This window comes from Heliangelus exortis, chromosome 9 (genome assembly GCF_036169615.1).
Source record: "Heliangelus exortis chromosome 9, bHelExo1.hap1, whole genome shotgun sequence".
NCBI lineage: Eukaryota > Metazoa > Chordata > Aves > Apodiformes > Trochilidae > Heliangelus > Heliangelus exortis.
The window spans coordinates 17,590,836-17,604,578 of record NC_092430.1 but is presented as its reverse complement, the minus strand read 5'-3'; positions in this window follow the sequence as shown (position 1 = coordinate 17,604,578).

Below are 13,743 nucleotides of genomic sequence, written 5' to 3'. Positions count from 1 at the left end.
CGGCCTCACTGCTCCTCCAGGCTTTTTCCAGGGATGAGGGGCTTTGGGCCCCCTGCCCCAGGCTGCAAGCAGGTGGATTTACGACCACAGCCGTGCTCTAGCATCCTGGGGACAGGAGAGGCACTGGGTCCTTTATGGCTTTAATACACCTTTCTGACAGTGAAGTATAAATGGCCTCATAAACCCCCCCATCACCCACCCCCAGCAGAAGGCAGTGGTTTATTAGGGCTGTAATTCTTCTCCTGTGTCCTTTTAATCTGCACTTGGGTTGGTTTTTTTATTTCTGCTTAATACCGGCAGCTGTAAATGCTGTTAGGAATGGGCTTGTGCAGGGATCATCCAGAGGGGAACGAGGTGCTGGAGCAGAGACAAGATGGAGTGGGGGGATCTGGGACAGCCCAGTCCCCATTGAGGGGTCACAGCAGTGAAGAGCCAAATTTTTGTGCTCCAAGCACATCCCTCCTCTCCGAGCAGGCCCAGGCAGGTTGGCGCTGCAGCTCAAGGAAAGCCTTCCCAGGGAACCCTGGAATTCAGCAGTGGAGCCGGCCGGGAGCTAATCCTTTGTGCCAGGCTTTCCACTTTCATCTCATTAACTCCTGCTCTCTGTGCCACTGCCCTCTCCGTTTTTTCTGGCTGGGAGATAAGTCTCCGTGCTCGGCACAGTGAATCCTCCGAGCCTGCTCACCCGATGCTCCCGGTCGCGCTGACGCTGGCAGGCAGCTTCCATCCAATTACAGCAGGGTGAAGCTCATTTTAATTGCATAGAGCAACTGGGATTACGCAGACTTTATCTCCTAATTCCCTCTTTATCTCTTAACTTCACACTTGCCGCTTGCATTGAAGGCAGGAGAATTTGTGCCGGCGTTTGCAATTTCTGAAGTAGCCTTTCCCACGTGCCACCCCCTTGCCAGGCTGAGGTTGGCCCCAAACTCCCCCAGAATGCCAACACTGAGGGGGGATGAGCCACTGGCCACAGTGCCCAGGATATCCCCGCAGTGCCAGAGGATTGAGCCCACTCACTGGGGGATGGCACCCACTGCTCCAGCTGCTTTGGGAGGAGGGCTCACGCTCAAGCTGCTGTCCCCATCAAAGGCCACCTGCCACCTGGAGGCAGAGGTTCTGCAGCAGCAGCTGGAATGGGAGCAGTGCAAGGAAAGGGCTCTACCCTTTAACACCCTATGTCCCCCCACCAGCAGCCCAATTGGGTGCTCAGGGAGGTTGCTGGGACTGTGGTGGGGCTCAGGAGGGAAGGATGGGGTGTTTCCCTGCCTTCCCCAAAATGCACTCTGGAAATGGTGAGCATCTCAGCCATCTCTTATGGGACTCTTGAGGACCCTTATCTGTCTCGTGCACTTAACCAGCATGAAAGATGCTGCCGGGTCCTGAGGGGTTGTCAGTGGAGTCAAAAGGCATTTTGTAATCTCTCTGGGTATGAATAGCACCCACCCCTACAAAAGGGCTGCCCCCAGAACTCTTTCATCCCTCCCTCCCCACAGTGGCAGTGGTGCAGAGCCACGGTACTCTGCCTTTCCCATGCTTATTCAACCACCAGAGACATCCCTGGGTGCCCAGAGAAGGGTGCTTTGGGTATCCAACAACACCTACTTCTGTGTGCCGACATGTCCACCCTGACCCAGCACAAGCTCTTGAGATAATGAGATAGCCAGAGGCTGCCCCCAGCCAGGGGCACTTGGTGGGGCCAGCCCTGATAACAAGCCAGCAGCCAGTCCCCTCTCCCCATGGGGATATTTCCCTATTGGTTTGATGTCCCCTGGCATCACAGAGAGATGAGTGCCAGGCTCACCCATGCTGCAGGTGGGTAAACTGAGGCAGCAGGTCAGGTGCCTGGCTTAGCAAGCTCTGCATCAATGCAGCTAGGTGCTCATTAACCACCATTAACACAAGCTAATTAATTTAATTCTGATGATCCACAATTCCAGAGCATGAGAGCTGCTCCTTGCCTCTGCCATCACTGTGCATGTCTCTGCCCACGCCACGACAGCAGGGAGGGGACAGGCTGGGAGCCACTGGTGGCAGTGCCACCCTGCATGGCAGCACACTCCTGGCATCCCCTCCCCGAGCTCTGCTGACAAGCCAGACTTGGCAGATCAGCCATTTCAAGGTGCCAGGAGAGCTACACTATGTCTGTCACCTTTCACTGCAGGGGTGCCCCAAGCAACCATCCCCTTGGCCTTGCACCAACTAGAACCCCTTGAACATCACACATGGAGGGCTGGGAGTGCTCTGGAGGGCCAGGGGCTTTGGCTTGGGGGCTGTGGCAGTGAAAGGGTGTCTCTTAATCTGATGGCAGCTGCAGGGTCTGGGCTTGCTTGTTCAAGGGATATTGAAGCTTGGTCAACAATCCCCTGGCCCATTTCGGGGGGGATTAACAGCCCCCCAGGGGATGAAAGGGGCCCACATGAATATTGGGTGGGTGAGAATGTGGCCCCATGAAAACAAAGTCAGCTAGGGAGGTAGCTGGGAGTGGGCACCCACCATCCCAGGGTGTCTCCAAGGTGGGGGACAGGGGTTTGGAGACCGTCCCTGTCCCCATCCTGCTCTCACACCCCACAGTGCTGATAGGAGTGAGGTCTGGTTATCATCCCATGCTGCCCTGGCGTGATAACCCTTGCCAGCATGGGGGCAGATGGCAGCCCCCCTGATACCCCTTAGAACCCTCCCCCCATCTGTCCTCATGTCTCATCACCCTGAGCCCCAGAGAGAGGTAGCACTGGAGGCACCCAAACACTGACACATGGGAGCTCCTGCTTAACGAGGGTGTGGGTAATTAATTAGTGCTCCTTTGCCTCAGGGTGGCCAGCTGGGGTGAGACAGAGGCTGAAGGAGGCTGTGGGGCTATAAGGTCAGCCTGGGGAGGGGGAGGTAGTAGGGCTGTTATTGGTTCCTGAAACACCCTTGGATACAAACTAGGAGGCTACAGCTTCTGTCTGAGCTGCAGGTAGGATCCTGTTGGGAGAGTGAGGGAAGAGGAGGGGAGGGGGGTTTGCTTTGATGGCCTGTCACCCCACTTGTTCAGCACCCCTCCAGACTCTCTGCATCCTGCTGTGATGTATACTGGGTCCTAGATGGGGATTTTCAGGCCCAATATTTGGGGTTACCCAAGGTCTTGTTGAGCAGTCCCCTAGCCATTGGTGCTTGTTGAGCAATTTAAGAGTCCAACCCTAGGGCTTTGTCTGCTTCAGGGAACAGAAGCCCTCCCTGGGGCAGCTTCTCTGGGGGCTGTGGGAGTGCCTGGGTTACATGCATGCATCCCTTGGGGCCATCAGGGCAAGAGAGGCTGGGGTTTGCACCCAGGGAAAGGCCCCCAGAGTTGGTGGCATTTCAGGAAAGAATGCCCACCTGGGGGGACATGTGTTGGGTACATGTATGGGTATGTGTGTAGCTGGGTGCTCTGGTGGGCTCCCCTTAGGGCCTCCCCCACCCCATTCCTCGTGGGTGCTGGGCAGGGGCCGCTTTTCTGCTCCGTTAGCCGCGGCTGTGCCGGCACATAATGACATGGTAATTGTGAGCGGAGGCCCGGCCACACGCACTGCCCGGCTCGTCCACTGGACCTCACCACACCGGGGTTAGCCTCTGCCCAGGGGGTCTCACCATCCGCTTCCCTTGCCCACCCGGGGGACCCCGGCATCCGGCTCCATCTGGGATCTGCCCCCGCAGCAATGGAGGGGGAAAGCCCCCCAGCAGGCTGCGGTCACCTCCTTGCCTGGGAGCTGGGAAACCTGTCCTTCCCGTGGTGTTTACATGGGGTCCCTCCGCCGCTGCACATCGCATTTTCTGCTTGGTCACTTCCATCTGTGTCCCTGCATAATGATTTTTTCTGCTACATTAATTTAACACACTGCGGTGAGCCGAGGCGCTGGGACCTCGAGCTGCTTAATTGTGTCAAAGGAAAGGCTCCCTGCTCCCGTTTTCATCATTGGCTGGGGCTGCTGCAGGGTGGGTGTCTCCGCGGGGGGGTGGGAAGGGGTCTCGGGGTGGTCGTGGGTCTGGAGGGAAGCAGGGGTGGGAGAGTGTTGGGGTATTTCCAGGGCTGGGGTGAGCCCCCTATCCTGGGACAGGAAGCAGGTCTTGGCTCGGGGCATTTCAGGGGGGCTGTAGGTGGTCCTAGGGACCCTAAAGCATCCTTTGCAGAGAGCCTGGCATCCTGGGGCATCCCACCTCATCCCTATGGATGCTGCAGCAGGATAGCAGTGGTATGTCCTGGTCCTGCACCCTGGAACAGCAGGAGCCAGAGGGTTAAGTACTGTGTTTGTGTTGGCTGAATGCTGGGGGAGCCGAACAAGGCCTCCACAAACGGAGGTGAAGGGCTGCCCAGACGGGATGTGACAGCCCGATTTCAGGGCTGTCAGCTCCGGCACGGTGGGCATTGAGCAGGGACATTCCTCCCAGACGCTACCCGCTCCCCTGGCTCCCATGCCAGGGCTGCCGACAATGGCCATGAACAACCCCTGCCCACCTCGGCCCCACCATCTGGGGTGCCGTGGGGCATCTGTGGGGCAGTGCCAGACCTGGAGCTGGGCTCTGTGCCTGGTTCTGCCACCTCAGCATGGTGCGGTGCTCAGAAAACCCCTAGTCAGAGGGGGAAGACGGAACCCCCCTGGCCCTCCCCGCCCGGCTGCTCCCCGCCGTAAGTGGCCTCCAGTGTTTGCAAACATTGTGGCGAGGGGCTGGGAAGGTCTCGGCCCACACCAGCGGGGGCCTTTGTGCCACATGGACCCCTGGGGACTCATTTCCATCCCATCCGGGCGCTCTCCTCGCTTCTTTCAGTGCCGTCGGGCCTTATTTCCCGCTCTGCCGGCATGAAGCAGTGCCAAGAGCACAGCTGTGCCTCAGCCCGGCACCATTCCCATCCCGGGGCTCACACCTGCATCACTGGCATGTGGTGCCATGACCTGTGCCCCTGTCCCACGGGGCAGCTGCTCAGCTGCTCTGTCCTGGTCCCTCCACAACCCACCAAGAGTCCGCTCGCTGCTCAGTGCATGAGCTGCTGTGTTTGGCAGGATGGATGCACCCACTCCTGCATGCCCACCCTGGCTTTCTCTTTCCTCCCACACCCACTCACACCAACTCCAGTCATACAGACTCCTTGCCTGCCTTCAGGCCCCCCAAATCTCCCCACCCCAGCTGAGTGAGGTGCTGACAGGGCACAGGATGAGGTCCCCAGGGCACAGGATGCCATGAGTGGCTCTGTGATGCCCAGAGCTCGCAGCACCCTCTGTGTACCCAGCTGTGGGGTCACCCCCTCCCCTCTGACGCATTTTGGAAGGCCACCACAGCCACATCTCCTATCAATTAGTCAGGTCCCTGCTTGGTGTGGCCGGATCTCAGGCAGCGCCCGTTGACTCGGCACCGGTGTTTCATGGCCCTGTTCAACGCCGGTAGATCAATGCTGAGACTCATTTTATTTGTTTTTAGAGTTATAAAGGTAAATTAACCCAGCTGCGCCTTTGCAACCGCTCTCCTCTGCTGCCAGGTGCAGGGTGGAGGGGACAGGCAGGGGACAGCGGGACCCTGGGACACAGTGTCCATCCCTTGCCGTGTCAGGGAGTGTCCGAGGAAGATGGGGTTGCTCTTTTCTCGCGCTTTTTTCTGGCCGGTAAATCTCCTCGGGGGCCCCCGGCGGTGACCTCTTCCTGGGCGCAGCCGCTAAGCCCTTTGTAATGGGATTTTGTGGTAGAATCGGCAAATTAGGGGCGAAGTGAATGTGTTAAGCTGCTGGTTTCTTTCTGGTGGGTTCCCCCTCCCCGGCCCACGCCGGCCGGAGCCTGAACAAAGCCAGTGAGCTCCGCTTTTATCTCCATCCCTTAGAAATCAGAGCTGTACAGAGCTGCGCCCCCGCCCCCCCCCCACCCCAGAATGGGCGGGCTTGGGCAGGGAACAGGGACAAGCAGAGCCCGGGGCTATGGGATAAGAGCATGGGACGATCCATCTGCAAGCTGCTTTTGCTACCGTGTGGACTGTGGCAGTAAATTTGGGGAAGAGGAGCAAAAGGGCCCATCTCCAGGCCGGAGAGACGTGATACAGAGGGCTCCCCTTGGCAGGATACCCCTCAACATCGAGGCGGGGCGCACTGGGAGGGCAATAGGGATGGGGCAATAGCCGGAGCTGCCCCTGCACAGGGTCGGTCCCTGGGCGATGCCAAGGGGATGCAGTGGGAGGAGCCACCTCTGCTCCAAAGTTAATATTGTTCCAGTGCAACAACTTAATTAACACGGGCAAATACAAGACATAAATACTCATTAATTCCCTGCATCACCGATGGCCTCAGGAGCCAGGGTATCCCCAGCCTACCCAGGCACCCCTCACCAGCTTCATCCCAAGGGAGGGCAAAGGGGTGCTGGGTGTCTCACAGTGGAGAAAAGTGGGCAACCTTTTCTGTGGGCATCTCCCCAAGCCACAGCTGTCTCCCCCCCAGCCCGGAGCTGCCCCACCAGCCCCCCCCTGCTTGGGGTGATGGCTGATCTTCTGGGACCAACCCCACAGCCCCAGGAGCTCTCAGAACACGCAGATAGGAGAGAAAGACCCGGCAGGGTGGTGAGGGTGCTACTTTGGCACCCTAAAAACCTCAAATACAGACGTGGAACAGCCAGGGGGACAGCGTGCTGCCCTCCGGGCTCCGGTAAGGACCTGATTTATTGCTGTCTCTTGAAAGATGCCATTAAGGGAGCGGCCAGAGTGGGGAGCACAGCTGCTGGAGCAGATCAGCGCCTGATTAATGTTGGGCAACTTGTTATATTGTCAGATAATTATCCCCAAACTGTATGACTTTTCTGCTAAGTGGCAGCGCTTAATTGCGTTTTTAATTACACCGCCATCACTGCAGCCCCTCCATATGGGAGGAAGGGATACCGGGAGCTGGGCAGGAGCAGGGTAGGAGGCCCGGGACCCCTTGCAGAGGGCATGCTGGGACATCCCACTCCCACAGAGTCGTCGTCCCCCTCCAGCGTGGGGCACCTGCCTGTCACGTCCCCAAGCTGTGGGTAGCGAGGTTTTGATGTGACGTGTGCGGGTCTCCCTGAGGCAGCAGTCACACCGGGTGCAGGGTGCTCCTCTCCCCCTTGCCCACCGCAGGCTGTGAGGGCTCGCTGTCCCCTGCAGCCCCCCCGGCCCCATCCGGCTGGGGGCAGCGGGAGGTCTGGCTTCCCCTCGCAGGCAGGGCTGGGTCAGGGGTCAATGTATTTAAAATTCCTCCTCGTTCTTAAACTCCGGAGAGCAGCCGAGGTGGGGGTATGCAGCGGCTGCGTGAGGAGCCCCCGCCAGCACCCAGGGCAGGCAGCACGTGTGGGTGTCTGTGTCTGTACACGTGCGCTCCTTCTTGTGTCTGTGTGCTTTCATGTGTATGCACAGGTGAGGGGGGTGTGCACACACGCAATTGCATGTGCATGTGCACAGGATTGTGCATGCCTGTGGGTTCATGTGTGAACACTCGCAGGGGGCTGTGTGTATGTGTACGCTTCCATGTCTGCTGGTGTGCAGGTGTTTGTGTACACATGTAGCTGCGTTTATGTCATCATGTTTGTGCAAACACAGAGGCACAGGCATGCGTGTGAGCCCTTCTGTATATGCCTGAGTGTGAGGAGAAGGGAGTGTGTGTGTGTGTGTGTGTGTGTGTGTGTGTGTGTGTGTGTGTGTGTGTGTGTGTGTGAGGGGGGAGATGTCAGTACTGCATGTCAGGGTGTATATGTGAGTGTCTGTGTGTGAAGTGTTCCTTTGTGGCTGCACACCTGTGTGGGGTGCAGGGATTCCCTGTGCATCCACCAAGCCAGTTCTGGGTTCCAGCTAGGCCCCCCCACTCCAGTCATGCCAGACCTCCCAGGGAGCTTCCCCAGGGGCCAGCCTTCCACTAGGGGTGGCAGCGGGGACAAGACCCCCCCCAGGGCTTCAGGTGCAGGGATCATCTGCAGGTCACAGCAGCCCCTCTCCCCCATTCTTCCCCCAGGTCAGCGATGCTTCTAGTGCTGCAAAAGGGGCAGAGCAAGGGACCCCTGGTGCTCATGGGGCTCAGTTTTCTTCTCCCAGGACCATGGGGCAGCCTGAGTTATTCCTGCCGGGGGATGGGTGCTGTGGCTGGGCAGCCCCTGCGCCCCAGCCCTCCCCACCAGCCGGACGCGGGGCAGTGCTGGGAGGAAATCCCGGCGTTATCAGGCGGCTGGCTGCAGCCCCTGCCTCATCCGCGGCCTCTGGCCTGAAATTTCCTGGCGTGGCCATCACATCAGCGTCACCCTGGGCTTTGCCTTCTCCACCGAGGGGGCGGGGATCAGCCCGCGGGAGCTGCGGTTTCCCCCGGACCCGCGGGAGTGAGGGAAGGGAGTGAATCAGGCCCCGCAGGTTCCCGTCGCACCAGCGGAGGGACTGAAACATAGATTTTGATTGAGAAACAGCCAGTCCCGAGCCCTCTGTTGCCTCCCAGCTGTGTGCCCCACTCTCATCGTGTGCATGGTCTGGGGCAAGCATGAAGCTGAGCATCAGAGCGCGGAGGAGATTTAAACTCAGTGAAACATATCACGACCCCAAACAGCCCCTTTTTCAGCCCCCCTTATCTTCACAGTAGACAGATGGGGTCTCACCAGAGAGATGCTAACATTTCAAGGAAAAAATGTAAATAGAGGTCCCTGTCCCGCCTGTCCCCGTTATCTCAGGAATCCAGAGTGCGCCAGTCTCTTCTCCCAGCCCTATTTCATCCCAACCATTGCCTCTGACCACGGACCAAAGCAACAGCAGTGGGGCTGGCAGGAAGCTGTGCCTCAGAGCCCACTGGGACCCCGGGACCAGGAGAGCCATGGGGCACGCCCAGCTGGGGCCACTCTCTGACCCCTTAGTGCTGGGTTGATGGTGACCTGGCCCATGCCACAAGCCACCCTGTCATTGGGACAGAAGAATGAGGGTGCTCTCAGGTCCCTGTTGCCCACCTGGTGTCCCTGGGCAGTGGGGTAGGGGTTCAGCTGCTTCCCCTCCCTGCTCTGAGATCAGCTGCTAATTCTGTCTCCTGACCTGCTAGCAAGGCTGTAAATTATTCAACTTCTCATCAGGGCAATTAAATTAACTCATCATTGTGGGCCATGAATATTTCAGGGGGGCAGGGGCCAGGCCAGAAGTTTTGAGAAGGGTGGCAGAGCTGAGGGGCCTTGTCCAGGGGTTGTGGTGAGTGTGCCTGTTCTCAGCCTGCAGGGGCCAGAGCAAGTGGGGAGAAGGGATTGGGGGCCCTCTGGGTGTGGGGCTTGCAGATGGGTGCCCATTGGTCTGTGTCTCATGCCCAGCCTCGCGATCTCCCTGTCTGTCCAGGTTACTTCCACCAGCTGCTGATGGAGGCCAGGTGCTGGGCAGCCCCTGTGCAGCCTGCTGCAGCCCTGCAGCACTTCCTGCACCCCTCATCACCCCCCTTTTTCAGAGGGGGAGGTGGGGGCTGGTGTCGCTGCAAAGGGCTGCCTCCACCCCAGGGAGCCCAAATCCCCTCTGCTGTCCCCTTGCCCTGGGCTGTGCCAGCTCCTGCTGGCCACCCTCCCCAGAGCCTGTGAGCTCTCCGTCAGGATTTCTCTTTCCTTTCTTCCTCACTCTGAACAATTAATAATTTATCCCATAATAAAAGAGGAAACAGTTAATGAGATGAAAACAAGCCAGAAACATCTGCTGGGGCTGCTTTCATCGCCTCCCTGGGCCGCCTCCGCAGGAAGCGATGGTGGGAGGGGGCCAGGGGTGCCTGGGGGGTTGCAGCAGCAGGAGTCTGTCCCCTGCACTCGGCCTTCCTCACTGTGTCCTCCTCCTCAGGGACCCCCAGGCCACCCTGTCCCAGCATCCTCTCCCCATTGCACCACCAAAATTTGGCTGAGACTGGAGTTGAGTAACAAATAGTGCTGGGGGTCTTGCCATGGGGCTGTCACTGTAAAATGTGAAGCAAAGCTCCCAGAGCTGTCACTGGTCTGGCACTGCCCAGCATCCCCCATAGATGTGCCTGGCTGCTGGGGGGGTGTAGGGCTGTCCCTTCTGTCCCTTCTGTCCCCAGCCCCCATGCCCAGATGTTGTTCATTACTGGTGATTTGATCTCCAGCAAGCGGGGCTGCCCCAGGGACTTGATGCTATCGGGGTGGCAATGCAAACCCAGCCCTCCCCCAGTACTGAGGGAGGGAATGACACGGGGGCCAGGCATGGCACCCTGCCAACAAAGGGGGCTGCAAGATTGCTCCTCACCCCACCCCACCCCCAATTCAGAAATGCTTATTTTGGCAGTGTCTTTGCAGCCCGAATGGCATGCAAGGAGGGGGTGAGGATGCAGCTAGGATGCAGGTGAGAATGTGGGGTACTGGGGAAGGAGAGGGCAGGGAGAGGGGGCACGAAGAACGGGAAAGGGACAGGCAGAGAAGGGGAAGACAGCAACGCCTGGAGGCTGACAATGCGTGGCCAAGACTCAGGCTGGAAGGAAGATCCTTTCCCGGGACCAGCCAAGGGAGGGGACCCCAGGGACCCCGGGAAGGCTGGTGGGGTGGGGACATGTTGGGATGCTGCAGGGCTAGGGCTAGGGTAGGGGTTTGGGCAAGAGGGGAAAGGGGTTTGGCCAGGAAGATCCTGCTTGCCTCTGCTTCCAATTTAGATGATCCTCAGATCAATCCCTGCAGCTCCTTAATCTATTTGTTTTCCAAAATCCTTAGGTTAAATGAGAGCCCTGCAAAATCCCCCCCACTCTGATCCCATCCCGTCCTCTGGCTCAGCTGGGTTTGGCTTGGTGTGGGTCTGTCAGAGGCATGGCAGGCAGGTTCCTCCTGCGACTGGGTCCCACTAGGAGCCATCACAGGGACAGGCTGGAGTGTTGACAGCTGGGGGAGATGGCCTGTCCCTCCGCCAGCCCAGCCAGGCACCCGGCCCCACTACGGAGAGGTGTCGTGGAAAAACCGACATCAGCGTCAGCCCAGAGGAATTTGGCCTCCCTAGCCCATCCCATCTGGGGACAGGGTTGGGGACCAGGACAGGGGCTTTTGACATGCACCAAGAAGTCTTGAGCAGGTCAAGAATGGAGGGACTGTAAGCCCTCTTCCTTGCTGTATCCCCTTCTTTGGAGTTAGGAGAAGCAGGAGGGGCTGGGAGCATCCATGGGGTACAGCTCTTGTCTCTGCTCCCTGTAGGCATGTGCCTCTGCATGCCTGGGTGCTGAGAACAGACAGCTCATGACATGGGTGACACCCCCTCTGCCAGACAGGTACAATGGCTGGGTTTATTTTCCCAGAAGCTCAATTTTTTCACCAGGGCCTCAGCAGGGAGAGGAAGATGCTAATCCCTTCCTGGGCACCCCCAGGGCTCCTGGCATGGCTTCACCATCCCTTGGCCTCCTCTGTCCCCCATCCTGCAGGATATGGCTGGCAGCCCCCCTGGGGATGGGTGGTGATGGTGAAGCTATTGAGACACAGTGACAGCCCCCCAGCCGCCCCCATGCTGAAGACCCCAACATCCTGCTCCCCTCCCCCATCCACACCACCCTCCATCATCTCCTCGTTCCCAGCCTGGGTAATTGGTGGCCTGGTGACAGACGGGCTCATTAACAGCTTAATTTCGGCTTCATCTCTTCCTGCCCGACCCCCACCCCAGGTGAGGACCAACCCAGCAGGCTGCAGGGATGGGCACCCTGAGGGCACCGCGCCCCATTGCTGCACCCCATGGGGCACAGCCAGCAGGAGATCACACGTGTGCACACGCATGTGCAACACGCACAGGGCAGGCAGCACTGCCCTGGGCAGCCCCACGCGGCCTCAGCTCCCCAGTGCTGAGGTGAATGGGAATGGAGCCCCATCCTGGGCATGGGGACAGTGCTACCCTGCCCCTCGCGATGCCAACGGGCGGGTGCTCGCAGGTGGCTCCCACCCTGCCAGCCTCACCCTGCCCGTGTTTGCTCCCATAACGACAGCGGCGTTTCGGCCCCTTTGTGCCTGCAGATAACAGGAACCGCTGCCGCCTCTGAAGCACCGGCCCGGGCACCACTGCCACCCTGCACCCCAAAGCGGGCAGGGGTGCAAGGCAGGGGCAGGCAGGGATGCAGAGAGGTACAGGCAGGGGAGCAGGCAGGTTTCCCAGTTCCTCTGCTCCTGTCATTGCCATATTGCAGCCCAGGAGCCTGTCCCCAGCAACCACTCACCGGGGCAATGCCCAAAATCACATTCCCCATCCCTGTCCCGGCTAAGGCAGCTGGAGGCAGCTCACAAATGGCTGTTGTTGGGCCCCCAAAAGCTGTCCCGCCGGATGGAGGGCTGGCTGCCTTTCAAAGGCGGATATTGTGTTGGGTAATTTATCGGCGGGAGATAAGAGCCAAGCAGCGAAAGAGGCAGGGGGGCTGCACCCCTCTCCGGGGAGCCTGGCACCGAAGGCACCAGGGGTTGCCAGGATTTGCCAAACTGGGGGTGTGGGCACTGCCACGGCAGTGAAGGGAAGGGGGGACTCCCCAGTGAGTCCCATTTTGTGCTGGGATGTTTTGGTGTTGCCCCAAGGTGAGGGTAGAGCTGGTGTCACTCTGCTCTGCCTGGGGGACACTGGGTGGGTTCTGCTTCCCCCAGTTATCCCTGTCCTGGTCACCCTGATGCAGAAAGGCCCCAGGGGCCATGGCATGACCTGAGCAAGTGGAGCCTGGGGCCAGCTTTTGAGGGGTTCTTCACCCCCAGATATTAGTGTTCTGGGTACTCCTCTCACAGCCCAGCATGCAGGGGGGCAGTGGGTATGGGGGAGCCCCAGGATGGGGGAGGGCAAGGGCTGATGCCATGGGCACAGGGACAGTGCCTGGCACCAGATCTGGGTAGGGTATGTTTAATCCCAGATAAGGAAGCGACGCCAGGCACCTGGCTGGCAAACGGGCACTGCGCTAAAGGCAGTGCTGACCCCCCCAGCACCCCAGGACCATCTGCTCACCCCTGGCAGCATGGGGCTGGCATTAGCAGGGCACATGGGTACCTCTGGCCACCCTCACTCCAGCGGCACAGCACAGCAGGGCATGGCATAAGGTCAGCAAGGCTGCAAGCACACAGGCAGAGCCAGGGCAGATGGGAATGTGGTGCAGGGAAAAGTGGGGTGCCCTGCCTTGTGCCAATTCTAGCTGGATTTACACCAGGACCAGCCCCCCACCTCTGACTCATCCTACCCCACAGGCTGCCTGGGTAGAGGGCCAAGGAGGGAGCTTGGCACCTCAGCCATGCTGCACAGCCAGACCTGGGGGCTCAGGGTCATGCCAGCCTCCTGCTGCAACCCCAGCCCCGTGCCATCTGGGGGGGCACATGAAAACCTGCCCTCCCACCCTCTGCCAGCTGCCCCATGGGTGGCTGTGTGCCCGGGACCCCTACTCAGGGCCGTGCCCGCCTGTGCCTGGGGTCGGGGCTCAGCTGTGCCCCAGTCCCACAAGGGCAGGGAGGCAGACGGTGCTGCCGGCTGGCAGGGGCCACGGACAGCAGCACCCCTGGGGTGCTGTCTCACCAGCTGGTGAGCACAGCCCCCCTGCCTGCTGGCCTGCACTGAATGTGCCAAGTCTCAGCAGGGGCAGGCAGGGCCAGGTGGGTGGGTTAAGTCCGGAGTGAAGCATTTGTGTCACCCTGCAGTGGCCCTGAGAGTGCCCAAGCAAGGGGCACAACCATGCCAGAGCCTAACAGCCTGAATTGCATCAGGGTCCCAGCATGGTGGGGCCTGGCATCCAAAAAACCAAAACCCTGTGCCCCATGCCACCCTGCCCCAACCAGCTGGCCCCTGTCTGGTGGGTCA